General features: G+C 38.4%; 1 protein-coding gene across 1 annotated transcript in view; it reads left to right on the top strand.

Moving 5' to 3' along the window:
• The window catches only part of HIBCH (3-hydroxyisobutyryl-CoA hydrolase), a 152,555-nt gene extending 139,054 nt beyond the window's left edge, over positions 1–13,501 (top strand). The window contains exons 14-15 of the transcript XR_003513374.1: positions 9,008–9,127; positions 13,191–13,501. The gene's annotated coding sequence lies outside the window, so the exon portion shown is untranslated. The remainder of the gene's footprint in view (positions 1–9,007; positions 9,128–13,190) is intronic.
• The last annotated feature ends 314 nt before the right edge of the window (positions 13,502–13,815 follow it).

Consider the following 13,815-nt stretch of genomic DNA (forward strand, 5'->3'; position numbering starts at 1 on the left):
AACTGAGCAACTGAACTGAGAACTGTTAAGTATCCTGATTGTCATAGTGGTATATGAATCTATACATATATCAAAACTCATAGAACTGCTCACCAAAATAATGTCAGCTTTGCTGTATGTAAAGTAAAAATTAAAAAGCTGTTTTCAGAACAATACCACCATTATACACTCATTAGGACTTCTAAAATTTAAAAACCTAGCAATGCCTAGTGCTGGTGAGGATGTGGAATGCATATATTGTGGTGTGAGTGGAAAACAGTACAACCACTTGAAAGAACTGAACTCACCATTTTATTTCTAGGCATTTATTTATGACAAATGCAAACATGTCTGCAAAAAACCTTTATTCCAATGTTCATAGCAGCTTTATTCATAATACTGAAAGCTGAAAACAAATGTCTATCAATAGGTGAATGGATGAGTAAACTGGGATATCCATAAAATGGAATACCACTTGTCAGTACAATCCATGCAGCAACATGGATGAATCTCAGAAATATGTTGGGTCAGATACAAAAGATTGGTCATATTTATATGAATGAACAGTACTAATCCTATGAATGGAAATCATAAGAGCAGTTCTTTTGAGTGGGAGTTGGTAAGGACTGCTTGGAAGGAGGCATGAAAGAAATGTATAGGTTACGGAAATGTTTTATATCTTGATGGAAATGTCAAACGCTTTGATTTGAAATCATATCGATAAAAGAGAAATCAGTTTACAAATTGGATATGATGGTCCTTTGTCCTAAACAGTATTGTTCCTGAACTTGTAGCTAATGGGAGTGGAGTGGGAAGAGGGATAGACAGCCTTTCTAAAGAAATGGATTAGTGATACACCATTCCCTACAGTACAGTCTTTAGTTTGAGTACATTATCTTGATTATCTACAGGACTGCAAAATATCTAAGTGATAAAATATTTATGCCACCAACTAGGTTTCGCGACACTGCTTCTATCATGGATAGAATATTCTATAGTTATCACTTCAGTTTATTAATTTATATCATGTTTACCATCTGCTTCTTTCCAACTAATAGCACCAAAAAGCAGACAGGCCTGGATATTTCCACTTGCAGAGGAAACTGACCCAGAGAGGTCACAGTTGCCAGTGTGAGCTCCCATTCCTAATTACAGGTTCTTCTGAGAATAACAGTTGCTCCAATAATACTTTATCTTATAATTTTTTAGTGTTTAACACTTATAGGTTTTAAGTGTTAAACATCCTCCCCCTCTTGAATTTACAGAGCCTCCCTCCCCACCTCTAGCTTTGAAGTTAATTCTGACAAAGACCAATACAGCTCCTTCCGAGGCTCTCCTGTTACTCTCTGGTCACTGGCCTAGTGTCTGATCTGGTCTCCAGCAGCAGGGACATTATAACTCAGAGCTTCCCAGGCTCCCAGAGACCACTATGTAGGACTAGCCGTCAACTCTGGTCTTCAGGGCCTCTCTTGGATAAAATGACACTGATACATTCATGTCATTGGTTAATCAACTGGTCCAGTAACTGTATAATGGAATTTCTTATCGTCACATGCTTAGAAAAGATGTACTTGCCCTGATAGAACAGGATTGGTAATCCCATATCTTTGTTCATCAGATTGTAATTCTGTGGTTTTCTGGAAGAGTGATCCTGAAAGGAAAATTGGAGCTGAAAACAAAAAGTTTATGCTACTTCTGTTCATGGTAACAGCTGTTCAAACACTTGACAGACATGAGAAAAGGCAAAAACAGAGAGTTTCCTGGTGGTCTTGCTGTTGTTTGGTTGCTAAGTCACGTCCAACTCTGTGACTGTGTACTGTGGCCCTCCCGGCTCCTCTATCCATGAGATTTCCCAGGCAAGAATACTGGAATAGGCTGCCATTTCCTTCTCCAGGGGATCTTCCCAACCCAGGGATCGAACTCTTGTCTCCTGCATTGCAGGTGGATTCTTTATCACTGAGCCACCAGGGAAGCCCTCTCTGTTGGTCTCTGGTAGTGCTAAGATTTGGTGCTTTCACCACTGTGGCCTGGATTCAGTCCCTGGTTGGGGAACTGAGATCCCCCAAGCTGTGTGTCATGAACAAAAATAAATAAAATTACAGATGTGAATAAAGAAATGTGAATAAAATTACCTTAAAGGCAATGAAATCCCAACCTGTATGTCACTGAAGAATAAGCTTTATATAATTTCAGTCTCCTCTAATAAGACAGTTGATTCATAATGAAGCAATAGTTTCAACAGTGTTCACTATTAATGCATGCCAATAGTTGGGCAGATATGATTGGCCTTCTAAGGATTGGCCTTAGGATGAGCTCTCCTAAGTTAATTCTTAGACTGTATTATTCATCTGGCAGGTTAGAAAGTTACCACAGCTATCAGTTAAAGGTATGATATATTTAATGCTGGATGTTAGCAAAGAAAAGTTTTTTGGCTGTCTTGTCACTGGCTGATATAGAAGTATAAGTATGAAATGTTTTTTAAAATACACTTTTCAAAAATACTGAATATCAATTTCTTTTATACTATAGTTTAACATTTTAAGATACATAAAGAGTTGTCAATGAGAACATTCTTCAACCATCTAGCCAGTATTTAATGAGTTTCTGTGTCTTCAGGACCAATATCCATCAATATAAGTGCTTTCAAAATGTACTTAACAAAATAAAATCAAAGGGAGATAGAGTGAGAATGAGATGACAGCTCATTCAGGCTATAATTAGTGCAAATGCCCAGAAAGGATCTTTAGCATTATCTTTGTCCCAATATGTGAAGTGGCCATTTATTCATGCCACTGCCAGCAAAAATAAAATACAAAGATGTCTTTTCCCCCACCATTCCTTCCCCAAATCCCAACACTTATACATATACACACACACATACATCAGAGTCACATGTAAAGAAAAGAAAGCCCCTTTTACTTGGTTCCCTCCATGCTAATGTAATGTAATGTTAGTCGTTCAGTCATGTCCTACTGTTTGAAACCCTATGGACTGTAGCCCACCAGGCTCCTCTGCCCATGGGATTCTCCAGGCAAGAACACTGCCCTTCTCTAGAGGATCTTACATCCTTCAAATAGAAGATGTAGTTTACAGCAGCTCATTCTGTATATTTCATCCTGAAGCTGTGGCCCTCCATCCTGGATTCAATGTCATCAGATTGAGCCTGGTGAGTAAGCTCCTTGGGAATATGTCAGGGAAGGTTCACCAAAAAGCTATAACTTGAATATGAAAGTGAAGTGAAAGTGAAGTCACTCAGTCATGTCCAACTCTTTGTGACCCCACGGACTGTAGCCTGCCAGGCTCCTCCATTCATGGAATTTTTCCAGCAAGAATACTGGAGTGGGTTGCCGTTTCCTTCTCCAGGGGATCTTCCTGACCCAGGGGTTGAACCCAGGTCTTGCAGGTCACTGCAGGCAGACTCTTTACTGTCTGAGCCACCTGGGAATCCCCAACTTGAACATGAGTGGAGCCAATACACACAGCTCTATCAAAGAAAAAACACAAAAACTTCCAAAATCTGCTCTGGGAATGAACAGGCTGCTAAATCCTTGAGAGTCTTTCTTAAATACTAGATTAACAGAAATGGTTATTACTGTTGTCGAGTTTATTTCATATTCTAAGCCTTTAAACAGGTTTTAAGGTTTCATATCTCAAGCTATAGCTTTAAATGGGCCCTAGCCCTGAATTAATGCAAATATCTATATAATAAAAACCACACTGTAGTCTTTAAAAGCTGAATGAATATACTGTCTTTCAGCCAGGACATGGAAGCAACCTAGATGCCCATCAGCAGATGAATGGATAAGAAAGCTGTGGTACATATACACAATGGAGTATTACTCAGCCATTAAAAAGAATACATTTGAATCAGTTCTAATGAGATGGATGAAACTGGAACCTATTATACAAAGTGAAGTAAGCCAGAAAGAAAAACACCAATGCAGTATACTAACGCATATATATGGACTTTAGAAAGATGGAAACAATAGCCCTGTGTACAAGACAGCAAAAGAGACACCGATATATAGATCAGTCTTATGGACTCTGTGGGAGAGGGAGAGGGTGGGGAGATTTGGGAAAATAGCATTGAAACATGTATAATATCATGTATGAAACGAGTCACCAGTCCAGGTTCAATGCACGGTACTGGATGCTTGGGGCTGGTGCACTGGGACGACCCAGAGGGAGGGGAGGGGAGGGAGAAGGGTGGAGGGTTCAGGATGGGGAACGCGGGTATACCTGTGGCGGATTCATTTCGATATTTGGCAAAACTAATACAATATTATAAAGTTTAAAAATAAAATAAAATTAAAAAAAAATAAATAAAAACAAAGTTTAATGCAGTTAATTGAAATGCCAATTCTTTAAAAATATAAAGTTCATTAAAAAAATAACAAAGTTCCTAGCAGCACGTTTGTCATTGTTTGTTCTGTAATAATGGACACTAAGAGTATATTTCCCTTCTTGTAGAGGTCCATGAAAATCAGAGAGTTAGCAGAGGACTCTGTATTGGTAAATCTGACTGTAAATTCTTAACCGGATCCAATGACACCAGCTAAACTGGCAAACAGACACGAACTCAGATGTAATACTCTCATGAAAAAGTAAAGGCTAGAAAAGCTAGCAGATGTGATTTTGGTCTGTCTCAAGGTCACCTAGAGGGCACTACCGTACAGTCTTGGATACTGAGTAGCTGGTTTCGTCCTCAGACACACAGAACACACGCTGTGTGCAGCTGGTCTTGAGCAGGCTGTCACAGGGGCTCTTCATGACGTCACACGTGGGGCCAACTCTTCTCAATGGGGAGGCAGAAAAAACAACATTGAGAAGTGGAAGGATGATATCTGAGAGTCTAATAAACCTGAGTAGAGCCGTGTGGTGTCTTTTTCTGTAAAGTGGGAATCTCCCTCGGATGTTCTTCATAAAAATTACGTGCGCTTCTACACTTAAAGCATCTAGAACTGCCTTGGAATAGGGAAGGTGTTCAGTAAGATTTCTTTCCCTTCTCTCTCTTAGATTGTCTCCTAAATCTACTAAAATCAAATTATTAACTATTTTAAGTGCTTTAGACAAATGGATAAGAAAGACAATATCTGTGTCTCTTTTGCTGTCTCACATATAGGATCATGTTTCAGAATTACAATTAGGAAAGAGAATTATAACCCAAGAATGCTGACAGTCCTTTGGGATATTAAAAGAGTTATCAGGTGACCGAACTATGTCAGGTGTCAATTACCAGGTCCTCCAGGTGACGACAGGAAACAGGCTTTGTTCTGGGTACAAGTCTGCTTCACCTCACCATGCCTATTTACGACTATAAATATTGAACTTCAGTCTCCAGCCCTATAATCTAAACCCCTGTAGAAAATGACAGGTAGCTCCCGATCAACTAGTTGAAGAATACCTGATCTAGATAATCACCAAGATGGTAAAACATTTAAACTTTATATTCTGTACTCATTTCTCAGGCATATCATGTTCTAACTCAATGGCACAACTGTACTAATGACACATGAATTAAGTTCTGTAAAATTCTTAAGCCAGTTCCTTAAGCAACTGTTGCTAAATGGAGGTGGGGAGTGGTGGGTACTAGGTAACAATGTCAGAATATTGTTGTTTGTTACAACTGGATTATTATTTAGACCTTGTAATTGAAATTAAGAATCTGAGCCCAAATCAGAACATGAAACTAATAAAACACAAAACACAAAAATGAATGTTCAGTCCTCAATAAACTGCAATCTGAAAATCATGATCCACTCATTCTTATGTACTAAGCCAATTACTGACTCCATAGACTCCTATATCACATTTGTAAAATGTTTTCTGTTCTAAAAGGGCTTTCTTATTTTTTCCTCTTCTAATTCACATGGATCTTTTCTCTTTACAGAGTGACTGATTTTTTAAAAAATTAATATTTTAATTGCAGGCTAATTACAATATTGTAGTGGTTTTTGCCATATATTGACATGAATCAGCCACGGGTATACATGTGTCCCCCATCCTGAACCCCCTCTCCCCTCCCTCCCCATCCCATCCCCCAGGGTTGTCCCAGTGCACCGGCTTTGAGTGCCTTATTTCATGCACTGAACTGGGACTGGTCATCTATTTCATATATGGTAATACATATGTTTCAATGCTATTCTCTCAAATCATCCCACCCTTACCTTCTCCCACAGAGTCCAAAAGTCCATTCTTTATATCTGTGTCTCTTTTGCTATCTCACATACAGGGTCATTGTTACCATCTTTCTAAATTCCATATATATACATTAATATACTGTATTGGTGTTTTTCTTTCTGACTTACTTCACTCTGTATAATAGGTTCCAGTTTCATCCACCTCATTAGAACTGATTCAAATGCATTCTTTTAAATAGCTGAGTAATATTCTATTGTGTATATGTACCACAACTTTCTTTTTTTTAATTTATTTATTTTAATTGGAGGCTAATTACTTTACAATATTGTGGTGGTTTTTGCCATACATTCACATGAATCAGCCATGGGTGTACATGTGTTCCCCATCCTGAACCCCCCTCCACCTCCCTCCCCATCTCATCCCTTAGGGTCATCCCAGTGCACCAGCCCTGAGCACCCTGTCTCATGCATCGAACCTGGACTGGCAATCTGTTTCACATATGATAATATACATGTTTCAATGCTATTCTCTCAAATCATCCCACCCTTGCCATTTCCCACAGAGTCCAAAAGTCTGTTCTTTACATCTGTGACTCTTTTGCTATCTTGCATATAGGGTCCTCATTACCATCTTTCTAAATTCCATGGATATGCATTAATATTCTGTATTGGTGTTTTTCTTCCTGACTTACTTCACTCTCTGTAATAGGCTCCAGTTTCATCCACCTCATTAGAACTGATTCAAATGCATTCTTTTTAATAGCTGAGTAATATTCCATTGTGTATATGTACCACAGCTTTCTTATCCATTCATCTGCCTGTGGACATCTAGGTTGCTTCCATGTCCTGGCTATTATAAACAGCGCTGTGATGAACATTGGGGTACATGTGTCTCTTTCAATTCTGGTTTCCTCAGTGTGTATGCCCAGCAGTGGGATTGCTGGGTTGTATGGCAGTTCTATTTCCAGTTTTTTAAGGAATCTCCACACTGTTCTCCATAATGGCTGTACTAGTTTTCATTCCCACCAACAATGTTAAGAGGGTTTCCTTTTCTATGCACCCTCTCCAGCATTTATCCTTGTAGACTTTTAGATAGCAGCCATTCTGACCAGCATGAGATGGTACCTCATTGTGGTTTTGATTTGCATTTCTCTGATAATGAGTGATATTGAGCATCTTTTTCATGTGTTTGTTAGCCATCTGTAAGTCTTCTTTGGAGAAATGTCTATTTAGTTCTTTGGCCCATTTTTGGGGGCCAAAAATTGGGTCGTTTATTTTTCTGGAATTGAGCTGCAGGAGCTGCTTGTATATTTTTTAGATTAATTCTTTGTCAGTTGCTTCATTTGCTATTATTTCCCCCCCATTCTGAAGGCTGTCTTTTCACCTTGCTTATAGTTTCCTTCATTGTGCAAAAGCGTTTAATTTTAATTAGGTCCCATTTGTTTATTTTTGCTTTTATTTCCATTACTCTGGGAGGTGGGTATAGAGGATCCTGCTGTGATTTATGTCGGAGAGTGTTTTGCCTGCGTTTTCCTCTAGGATTTTTATAGTTTCTGGTCTTATGTTTAGATCTTTAATCCATTTTGAGTTTATTTTTGTGTATGGTGTTAGAAAGTGTTCTAGTTTCATTCTTTTACAGGTGGCTGACCAATTTTCCCAGCACCACTTGTTAAAGAGGTTGTCTTTTCTCCATTGTATATTCTTGCCTCCTTTGTCAAAGATAAGGTGTCCATAGGTGTGTGGATTTATTTCTGGGCTTTCTATTTTGTTCCATTGATCTATATTTATGTCTTTGTGCCAGTACCATACTGTCTTGATGACTGTGGCTTTGTAGTAGAGCCTGAAGTCAGGTAGGTTGATTCCTCCAGTTCCATTCTTCTTTCTCAAGATTGCTTTGGCTATTTGAGGTTTTTTGTATTTCCATACAAATTGTGAAATTATTTGTTCTAGCTCTGTGAAAAATGCCGTTGGTAGCTTGATAGGGATTGCATTGACTCTATAGATTGCTTTGGGTAGTATACTCATTTTCACTATATTGATTCTTCCAATCCATGGACATGGTATATTTCTCCATCTATTTGTGTCACCTTTGATTTCTTTCATCAGTGTTTTATAGTTTTCTATATATAGGTCTTTTGTGGCTTGTGGGATCTTAGTTCCCCACCCACAGACTGAACCTGCACCTTTGGCAGTGACAGCACAGAGTCCAAACCACTGGACCGCCAGGGAAATCCTCCAGATAGACCCATTCTTAAGTGTCCATCCCAAGTACACTTCTAGTGTAAAGGCCTTCTCACTACCTGATAGTACTCTATCAGGTAGTTTCCATAACATAGTTATCTTTGTCACTGTACTTTTCTCATTCTGCTTGTTTATAAGTGTGCTAGACTCTTGAAGGCAGACAAACAGCCTTCTTAAATTCTCTGTGAAATAAGATGGGCAATAAGTAATTGTTCATCTCTGTATCTCACTCTTAATATGCCTAGCACAGTGAGGGGCGTCCATAATTGATGTAAATAATTTAAGTTTAGATATTTTAAATAAAAGTCCAATACTCTTAGCAACAGAGTATGTATAGTCCTAAGTTACAAATGATAACCAAGTATCTGGAGCTTTTCAGAGTAAATTACCCATCTATCTCTACTATTTCTGTTGAGCATTATTTCACTTGCATTTTCTCTTTTCTTTTTTTCCTGGTATCTTATAAGTGAATTTATACAACAGAAAGGGATTGTTTTTCCTCATTTTACAAAACACATTGATGTATAACTCTGTAAGTAAGTAGCTTAACTATCCTACCTTGGGAAGCATGTGACCTTGATGATACTGTATGATAAATCAAATGCAATGCCTGTTCTAACATCCATATCTTTTGATTCTAATTTCAGGGATCTTGCTATATGACAGTGCTTTCCTTTCACATTTCATGACGTGCTAATTCAAATAAATTGCCTAATTATGGAACAATTTATTTTATAAACCTATTCTTCTAAAGAACTCTCCCCCAGGTAAGCCTTCAGATAAGACTATAGCCCCAACCGACAACTTGATTTTGAGAGACTTTGAAGCAGAGGTACTCATCTAAGCTGTATCCAGATTCCTGATCCACAGAAACTGTGAAATAAATATATGTTTGCCATTTTAAGCAATTAAGTTATAGGGTAATTCATTATATGAAAATAACTTTAAAAATATTTAGTAACATGAGAAAATGTTCATATGTTCATTTTTTAAATTACTGGTCAAATGGTTATATATCCATAGCAAAACAATGAAAAAACTCAGGCTGTAAATAACAAAAATATTGCTTAAAAACAGACTGTGCACTCACATATTTGTTATTTGAACTAATAATTTCCTACAATATTTCTATTTATTGAAAATATTTTCAAGACTGTTATAAGTCAACCTTGTAATATCATATAATCTTACCTGTAATTAGCATTTAGCTAAAGAAATGACACCAAACATTTAAGATATTACAGTCTAAAATAAAAAATTTGCAGAGTTTAGAAGATTCTTCCAAGTCTCTAGAATTCATAGTTAATTTTTAAAAGCAGAAGACTATAATATACATGTATGATTCTAATTTTTAAAATATATATGGTTTTAAAAGAATAGAAAACAGGCCTTCCCTGGTGGTTCAGTGGTAGAGAATCCATCTGCCAATGCAGGCGATGTGGGTTGGATTCCTGGTCCAAGAAGATCCCACATGCTGTGGGGCAGCTAAGCCCATGTGCCACAACTACTGCCGAGCCTGTGCCCTAGAGCCTGTGTTCCACAACCAAGAAGCCACAGCAGTGAGAAGCCTGAGCACTGCACCTGGAGAGCAGGGCCCACTTGCCACAACTAAAGAAAAGCCCATGTAGCAACAAAGACCAGCACAGCCAGTAAATAAATAAAATTTTAAAAGATGGACTCAATTCCATGAAGGATTTTTTAAAAAATAGAAAACAACAAGTGTTTCTCTTTGGATGGTGGAATTATAGGTAATTTAAATTTCTTCTTTGCATTTTTTTCTGCTCCTCAATTTTTCAAATGCATATATTATTTTTTATCATCAAATATATCTTTTTTAAGAAAGTCAAACTGATAATTTGATGCAACACATTTTAGCTGCTTCAAACCAAGATTTAATGTGAATAAAAGACTCAGTCATTTTGTGAAGAGAGAAAATAATAATAGCACTGAACCCATACAAGATGTGACTTCCCTAGTAGCTCAGATGGTTAAGTGTCTGCCTATAACGCAGGAGACCTGGGTTCATTCCCTGGGTTGGGAAGATCCCCTGGAGAAGGAAATGGCACCCTACTCCAGTACTCTTGCCTGGAAAATCCCATGGACGAAGGGGCCTGGTAGGCCACAGCCCATGGGGTCGCAAAGAGTTGGACACAACTGAGCAGCTTCACTACACTACATATCAAGATTTAGGGGATAGCACGCAATTAGCAGGTAAAAAGTTAATAATATAGTATATCTAAATTTCTTTTTAAAAAAAAGATGAGTAAGTAGCTTTGATGCTGAGAATCAGATGAGAGTTAAATTAATGCAGGGTTCAGAAGCAGGAATGAGTTTGTGAGGGGATTTGACAGATGTGCTCCATGGTACTGGTCCAGAAGTTCAGGGTTTACTAATAAATTAGAACATCAGAGAGCCGAGCAACTCCTGTATCTCCTATAAACTCAATATTTATCACCTATGATTTACTCGGAGAAGGACATGGCAACCCACTCCAGCCTAGAGAATCCTGTGGACAGAGAAGCCTGGTGGCTGCTCTCCATGGGGTCATACAGAGTCGGACACAACTGAAGCGACTTAGCATGCACGCACGCATTGGAGAAGGAAATGGCAACCCACTCCAGTATTCTGGCCTGGAGAATCCCAGGGACAGAGGAGCCTGGTGGGCTGCCGTCTATGGGGTCTCACAGAGTCAGACACGACTGAATCGACTTAGCAGCAGCAGCATGATTTACCCAAATATGCTTGAATCTTACATTCTAGCCCATATCAACTTTGAGGATTTTTTCTATGTACAGTATAAAGTGTGTTTTCTATTAAAGCTTTACCTATAGGGAGAAGGGGAAAGTTGTTTCAGATTTTAGGACTTGGTAAAATAAATTTTTTGTCGAGCCATTTCTCACTTCTCTGAGTGCAGACAGGTCATTCATCCAAGACCCAGACGAAGTTCTTTTGAAAAATGACACCTTGATATTACAAAATAGCAAACCTAAAAGGCTCCACTAAACAAAATGACTTTACCCTCAAAATCAATGCATAAAATCTTTTTCTCACAGTTTTCTTTGAACATCATGAGCTTAAGGAGAGAAGTTTTTCATGCACAGCAAACATGTGTCATTCCGTACTCAGAAAAGTCAGAAAAACCAATAGATTCTAACTAGAGAGCTCTTGACATGACTTCTGCCTAAAAAAAGGTAGAGGAATTTAATTAGCAGTGCAACCACAGGAATTTTCTTTTCTTCTTTGAGACTCTGCTTCCTCATCTTTATACTAAATGTAATAATGCCTGCACCAAATTCATCGGGAATAGTGATAAGGAAAAACAGAAAGTACCATAGAAATGCAGCAGTTATTTTGCTATTATTATTACTAAACTGATAAGGAGGTAAAAAGAAGGAGGAAAACACTGTGAAAAGGAAGGGAAAGATGACTGTTGAGTAGATTATGTTGAGTAACTCACATTTCCTGGTCCTGAACAGTTCTTCCAATCTCCACAAAAATCTACCCATAAGAAACACATCAGATACCTCAACCTCAAAACTTCCCTTAAAGGTGGAAGCCATATACTCCAAAACAATTGTAAAATGTTGATCCTTGTGGAATTACATTTCACTGTGACTGCATATCCCATTCTAGTGGGATGGATGGTGGGTCTGTCAGTCTCTTTCACAAATCTATGAATTTACGGAGGGTAAACACTTCTCCTTAGTCAAGCCTGAACCCTAATATGTAGTGTCTCATCAAGGCTGGTCCAAAATACCTAAATCTTAATCATTTTAATTGATCAAATAATCTTAACTGACATTTTTTTCGGAGCCATTACATTTTATTTATCTCAATTGTCATTAAGGAATTTGAGAGGGATTAGAGTTTGTCACCCCAAAATATGCACACTGCCCAAGCCTTGTTTTGAGCCAAAGCCAATTAGGCCTCTGCCCTCCAACTTTTTGTCCAAAAGCAGGGCAAAAGCACCTTTGTAAAGGTGTCTCACTCTCCTTGATCAAGAAGAGTGCCACTCTGGAGACAATTCTCTGCAGAACAAACAACCCTATTTATCATATATTTCCTAGCCACCTTCACAGAACCCACTGTCATGCCCTTTTCTTTAGTCTAGCCTCTTTCCACACTTTATCATCCTTTGTTAAGATGGTATGTAAGTCTGCAATTTTAACCATCCCCTTGAAACATGTTTTTTTGTGAACTCCCATGCATACAGAGGCAATTAATTCCTTTCTCCTGTTAACCATTCTGATTTGCAGGCCCAGCCAATGACCCTAAGAGAGTATATGATCTTTTTTCTTCCCTACATCGTCAAAATAAGTTAGTCCTTATGTTATGTAGTGAAGCCACCTCAAATATTTTAGAACAAGTAGGAGGCATAAATAATGAGTGTTAAGTGCTAAGCACGGAATTAAATTCCAGGCAGCAGTACACATAATTTTGAATAACTAAAAGAACCATTATTCTTGGGTAGAGACATGAGAAAAACATGGTATTCAAATCCACCTGGACTCTAGGTCAAATGACCAAGAATTCTGAAAGCTTTGCTATTTAAATTTTTATAATGTTCTCATGATACATATACCACACTACTGAGAAGTGTGATTATAGAGTGATTATACCCTAGTCTCTGTAGCTGATGGTACAGTATTTCAGGATGGGGGGTGGAGGTAAGGTACGGCAGAGGTACATTTAAACATTTCTAAAAAATCTTCTTTTTACCTATTGGATTTAATTCCTCACTAATCCAAGGACACGTCCTCCCCCATCAAGATATTATCTTTACCACAAACACACACATATCCTCATTTTCTCCTTCTGACTTTCTCTTAGGTTGAAAAACACCACCTGCCCTGTATCTCCAGCACCCTTTCCCTCTTCCCCGCGTAAACCAAATCTGTGCCATCTTTAACGCCAGAGGAAACGCCATCTCCTTCATGCAGACCTCCTGGAATTCCTCAGACCATTACCCAGAATTCTTCTTGAACTTGTGTCCAGACTATTAATTTATAAGTGCTGCCTCTTCAAATGAGACCAAACATTCCTCAAGGGCAGGAGCAACTTCTCCTTTTGTTATTTGGCAGAGAACAGTTCTCTCCCTAGAGGCACTTAATGCTAATTAAAGTTTGGCTGCTTATCAAACACCCATGTGCTTCACGGAGTGTTAGATACTGGGGATAAAACAGTGAAACTCCATGTAGTTCTACCTCTTTCAGGACACTTGCAGCGAGCAGAAGCCACACACTCACAGCCAGTGTTTCCTTTGAGCAGTGTAATGTTCCAACAGCTCTGAATTAGAATAGCTCTAAGCTGGGCGTTCACTCTCCAGTTTGCAGGACTCTCGTCACTCTCTCATGTCTGGAACCCATCCAGCTTCACTCGTTTATGTTACCCTCAAAGCCCCTTGTGAAACATCCTTTATTTCACAGCTCTTAATTTATAAGTAATAAATTCTTAA

The sequence above is a fragment of the Bos indicus x Bos taurus genome, chromosome 2, assembly GCF_003369695.1.
Source record: "Bos indicus x Bos taurus breed Angus x Brahman F1 hybrid chromosome 2, Bos_hybrid_MaternalHap_v2.0, whole genome shotgun sequence".
Lineage (NCBI taxonomy): Eukaryota > Metazoa > Chordata > Mammalia > Artiodactyla > Bovidae > Bos > Bos indicus x Bos taurus.